The sequence below is a fragment of the Peromyscus eremicus genome, chromosome 23 (genome assembly GCF_949786415.1).
Source record: "Peromyscus eremicus chromosome 23, PerEre_H2_v1, whole genome shotgun sequence".
NCBI classification, from domain to species: Eukaryota; Metazoa; Chordata; class Mammalia; order Rodentia; family Cricetidae; genus Peromyscus; species Peromyscus eremicus.
The window spans coordinates 25,583,619-25,589,644 of NC_081438.1; positions in this window are offsets into that span (position 1 = coordinate 25,583,619).

Genomic DNA, 6,026 nt, shown 5'->3' on the forward strand with positions numbered 1-6,026 from the left:
TCCTGCTTGGCCAGCATCCTATCAAAGGCCAGGAGTGAAGATGGGCAGATGGTTCAGTCGGTAAAGTGCTTGCCAGGCAGGCATGAGGACCGGAGGTGATCCCCAGAACTTACAAAAGAGGCTGGGCATGGTAGCACACAACTGTAATCACAGAGCTGGGAAGGCTGATGTGGGTGGATCTCCGGGCCTCACTAGCCAGCACGTCTAGGTAGATCAGCTAGCTCCTAGTCCCATTGAGGGACTTAAAAGACATGGGGGTGCACACCTCTAATCCCAATCCTTGGGAAGTTGGGAGGCAGAGGCAGGTGGATCTGTGTGAGTTCAAGGCCAGCCCAGTCTACCTAGTGAGTTCTAAGATGGGCAGGGCTATGTAGAGAGAGACCCTGGTTTTTTTGTTTGTTTGTTTGTTTTTGTTTTTAACTAACAAAAATCTAGGAAAAGAAAAGTTAGGGTTTATCTTGGAACTGCACTTGGTACAACCCACACTTCCAGATGGAGAAGCCCAGACAGGGCTGGGGGCTAGAGGCAGGATACACGTATGAAGCTGTGGTTCCCAAAACTAGTATCAACTCTGCCCGAAGCAAAACAGACCCACCCCAGCCTGCAACCTAATCCAGGCCACACAGGATGTATCATCATCAACCCTGCTCCACACCGCAGATGCCCGGTAAGGCTCTGCCCCCACGATTTCCCTGGTTGCCAAGGGCGGGGATGCAGGGAGCAGCGCACTCAGCTGTTGGAAAGACCCACAGCGGAGGCTTCCTGGAGCGATGTGGCTTGGGTGACGGGGCAGGACACCTGTGCCAGGTGGACAAGGGCAGGGTGCCCAAACAAAAGCAGCAGCAGATTGCTGCCGGGCAGTTTAGGGACAGCGTGACCCGAGGGAGGGTGGGTGATCGCTGGTGCCACACGTAGGGCCTCACCCTAGGAGGCAGGAAGTCAAGCGAGGTACGGCTGGCTGGGTTCCCCGGTGCCTGCTAATGGCCCTGAGTAGTTCACGATCCTGAACAGATAGATAAGGCTCCTCTATGGAGGAAGCTCTAGCAATTTGGCTGGGAGAAGCAGGAAGGCTTAGAGAGTAAACAGAGTTCCACCCTGGGCCTCTCTAGAGCCTTTTATTTATTTATTTGTTTGTTTGTTTTTGAGACAGAATCTCATGTAGCCCAGGCTTGTCTCCAAGTTACTATGTAGCTAAAGATAACCTTGAACTAATTCTCCCGTGTCCATCTCCCAAGATGCAGTACAGTCATGCCTTATCATGCCCACCCAGCCCTTTATTTATTTATTTTATGTGTATGCACGTTTTGCCTTCGTGGATGTCCATGTATGTCTGATGCATGAGAGTCCCTAGAACTGGAGTTATGGATGGTTGTGAACCACCATGTGGGCACTGGGAACCAAGCCTGGATCTTCTGCAAGAGCAACAAGCATTCTTAACCCCTGAGCCATCTCTCTTGCCCCTTCTTATTTTCTCCTCCCTCCCTCCCTCCCTTCCTTCTCTTTTTTTAGACAGGCTCTCACTGTTACCCCGGCTGGCCTATAACTTGCTTCTGCCTCCCAAATGCTGGGATCAAAGACAGGCACCACCACACAGGGTCTCTCTCTGTAGCCCAGACTGGTCAACACCCTCAGCCCCTCCACAGTCTTTTCACTCTGGGTGATCCTGGACAGCCTACTTACTCAGTCTAGACCTCCCCCCTCCACCTAGGTCAAAAGCTGCAGTTGAAGCTGGTTATGGCAACACACACCTCATCCTAGGAATGGGAGGTAGCCGTGGGAGAGTCAGAAGTTCAAGGCCAGCTTCACTATATAGGGAGTTCAAGACCAGCTGGGGTTACAGGAGATCCTGTCTCTAAAGGGCAAGGGGAGGGGGCATCAAGCATGGGCCTCAGTTGGCAGAGTGCTTGTCTGTCATACATGGGGTCCTGGGTTCCATTGCCAGCACTGCGTAATCCTGATGTAATGGTGCAGGTGCACGCCTGTAATTTGAGGCTAGCCTGGGCTACGTGAGACCCCATCTTAAAAACAAACAAAAAAGAGGGAAAGAAAGGCCAAGGTTGATCCTTAAAGCACTCTGCTTGGTAGATCTTGAGCCACGCCCCGAACGAGCCACGCCCCGAACGAGCCACGCCCCGAACGAGCCACGCCCCGAACGAGCCACGCCCCGAACGAGCCTCGCCATGGCAGGAAACAGACGGTCATTTGTCCGGAAGAGCAATTGAGAGTGTTTACAGAGAGGAGGGGTGTGGGTGGCCTACGGCTAGCAGGAACCCCTGAGCCCCAAGAATGATGGGTGTACACAGTAGTCCTGGGAAGGGCCAGGACCTATCCTGGAAGATGGGGAAACAAACCCCCCAGAAAGAGCCTGAGGACACAAACCCCTTCTGTCGTCCTGCCCTGGGCTACACCCAATCAGAAGCCAAGCTCCTAGACACACAGTAGGACAAAAGACAAGAATGGGATTTATTTTTTTTATTTGCGACAGGAAGGGTCTCATGTAGCCCAGGCTGTCCTCAAACTCCTTATGTAGCTGAGGATGACCTTGAACTTCTGATCCTCCTGCCTCTACCTCTTGAGTGCTGAAATCACAAGGGTGTGCTATCACACAATTTTATGGGGTGCTGGGGATGGAACCCAGGGCTCCCTGCATGCTAGGCAAGCGCTCTACCCACTGAGCCACATCCCCAAGCCTTGTTTTTCGTTTTCATTTTAAATTACATTTAGTTATTTATTTTTCGTGAGTGCTAGGATTGCAGTCACAAATCTTCATGACTGACTTTATCAAAATTTTGTTTCTGGCGACAGCCCCACACCTCAGCTGTCTCTTGTTGGTGCTAACGGCCTCCATCTTCTCCTTAGCTGTCCCATGTGTTCTCCGTTCCCCATCCACTCTGCTACACAGTCTCATGGTCCCTCAAGTCAACCCGTTGAACCTAGATCTGCCGAGTCCTGCATGCGCTCCATTCCGAGGTCTTCTGGTCCTTACATCAAACCCCGGACCGGTCCAGCTTGAGTCCTGGACCAGGTGCCTTGCTTCCTCCCACAGAGACAGCCCTGCCACAGAGATGAGTCCACTTCCTTGGGACCTTGCCTGGAGCTAAGGCCAAAGTTGACCTCAGCTACACGTGGAGAGCCCAGCACAGCGTGGCTGTCATTGTGTGTGTGTGTGTGTGTGTGTGTGTTTGTGTATGTGTTTGTGTTTGTGTGTGTTTATGTATATGTGTATATATGTGTGTGTTTGTGTATGTGTGTATATGTGTGTTTGTGCATGTGTTTATATGTGTGTGTTTGTGTATGTGTGTGCTTGTGTATGTGTGTATATGTGTGTGTTTGTGTATGTGTGTGTATGTGTGTTTGTGTATGTCTGTATATGTGTGTGTTTATGTATGTGTGTGTGTGTGTGTTTGTGTATGTCTGTATATGTGTGTGTTTGTGTATGTGTGTGCTTGTGTATGTGTATGTGTGTGTGTGTGTGTGTATGTGTGTGTGCGCATGTGTGTGGTAGGTGGGTGGGGGCTTCTTTACACTCTGTTCACCCTGAAAAGCTGAGAGTGGCAAAGTGTGGCTATGATCCAGGGTACCTGACCCTATAATGCCACTGACCACTTTCCCTAGGATGACATGGGTGTCACATGACTTGTTCCCAGGAAAGAGTCAAGGGATAGTGCCTGGGTCCCTGTCAGAGCCAAGCCTTGGTGCTGTTTGACCCATCCTGGGCCCCAGCCTCCTAACCCATGATGAGTAAGCAAATTCAGTCCCTCCCCATCTGTTCCCTTTCCCCCCTTTTCTCCAGCCCTGTCTCCTGTCTGTCCCGACCTCCCTCTCTCTTCCTCCCTCCTTTTCGGCACCCCTCTCCTCTTTCCCTCCACATTCAGCGACTGTCACAGACTTTAACCGTGTGTCATGTGTCCCCCACACACCCAGAAAAGCACTCCTGGCCCACAAAGCCCAGCCTGTGGCAGCTGATCATACACAGAGACAATGAGGGGACCTGCAAAGAGAGGGGGACACACCAGTGTGTGGCCTTGGCTTCGGAGGATGACAGAGGGCTTTCCAGGGACGACACGGAGCCTCTGCTAGTCATCTGGACATCCCTATGGGATGTGCAGGGTTGGTGAGGGGCAGTGGCTCCCACCCACCACAAGGTGAGGCTACAACAGCCTGCTTTTTGTTTTCTCCAATTCCAGAGGGACATACCTGGGGACACAGATTAGAGGACAGTGGTGTGTATGTGTGTATGTGTGATTGGAACCCAGGGCATCATGTATGCCAGGAAATGTGCTATGCTTGAGCCACACCCCAGCCCCTCACTGGGGGATTCTAGGCAGGTGCTCTACCACTGAGCCACACCCTAGCCCCTCACTGGGGGATTCTAGGCAGGTGCTCTACCACTGAGCCACACCCTAGCCCCTCACTGGGGGATTCTAGGCAGGTGCTCTACCACTGAGCCACACCCCAGCCCCTCACTGGGAGATTCTAGGCAGGTGCTCTACCACTGAGCCACACCCCAGCCCCTCACTGGGGGATTCTAGGCAGGTGCTCTACCACTGGGCCACAACCCAGCCCCTCACTGGGGGATTCTAGGCAGGGGCTCTACCACTGAGCCACACCCCAGCCTCACTGGGGGATTCTAGGCAGGGGCTCTACCACTGGGCCACACCCCAGCCCCTCACTGGGGGATTCTAGGCAAGCCCCCATCACAGAGCCACACCCCTGAGCTATGCTCCCACCACTGAGCCACACCCCAGCCCCTCACTGGGGGATTCTAGACAAGCCCCCACCACTGAGCCACACCCCCAGCCCTCTTTTCTACTTTTTATTTTGAGACTGGGCTCTAAGTTCCCTGACTTGGCTTTAACTCACTCTACAGCCAGGCCTTGAACCTGCCATTCTTCTGTCTCAGCCTCCTGAGTGTCTGGATGGCAGACCTGTACCTCCAGCCCCACGTGGACATGACAATTTTAAATGGAGAAATTATGTCTGAGGAACCCTGTGCCCCCTGAGAGCATCCTGATCGCAGATGGGTGGGAAGAGCCAGTCTTGTGGCCTCTTTCTGTCCCTGTCTGTTTTTCCATCTGTGTCCCCCCCCTTCCACATCTCACTGTGTCATGTCCCTATTTTTAACCCTGACCATGGGAACTGAAGTCACTTCCCAGGAGGACGCTGTGCTGGCTCAGACTCGGCTGTCCCAATACTCTCAAATTCACATAAAAAGCTGGCTTCTGCCTCACTGAGCCCAATGGGGGAGAGAAACAGAAAAGGCAGACAAAATGGGTGTTGGGCCAGCAAGGTAGCTCATTGGGTAAAGGATTTTCCTGTTGCGTCTGAGCCTCCGAGTTCCATCCTGAGACCTACCCAGTGAAGGAGAGAATTGACTCCCTCTGACCTCCACAGACATGCCATGGTCTGTATGCACATGTGTGCACAATATACTGCACACATACACACTACACACACCACACACGTATGCATACACACACACCACACGCACCTAAACACACACAAATGCAGTAAAAACTTTATTATCATTTTGTGTGTGTGACGTGCATGAGTGCATTCGTAACATAACAGGTGGGTGGAGCCCAGAGGACAACCTTGGAGAATCAGTTCTCTCCTTCCACCATGTGGGTCTCAGGCATGGAACTCAGGTCATCAAGCTCGGTGGCCGGCACCTTTACCGACTGAACCGTCTCCCTGGCTCCAGGAGCAACTTATAATCCATTTCCAAATGGTGGGCACAGCTGGGGCTCCTTCTGGCCGTGACTATTCCTCCAGACACCCCACTATCTTATTCCACCGGAGCAAAGTGTACCGCGTATATCACCGAGGAGCGGGAGAGTGGGTGGTCCAGTCCCATTGGCTCAGTCAGGGGTGTGTTTACACCCGTTGACTTTTTTTCCGAGATTTTATTTATTTCGTATATGTCCGGTACATGTGTGGAGGTCAGAGGACAGTTTGTGGGAGTCGGTTCTCTCCTTCTACCGTGTGGGTCCCGGGAATGGAGCCGAGGTCGTTAGGCTTGCTGG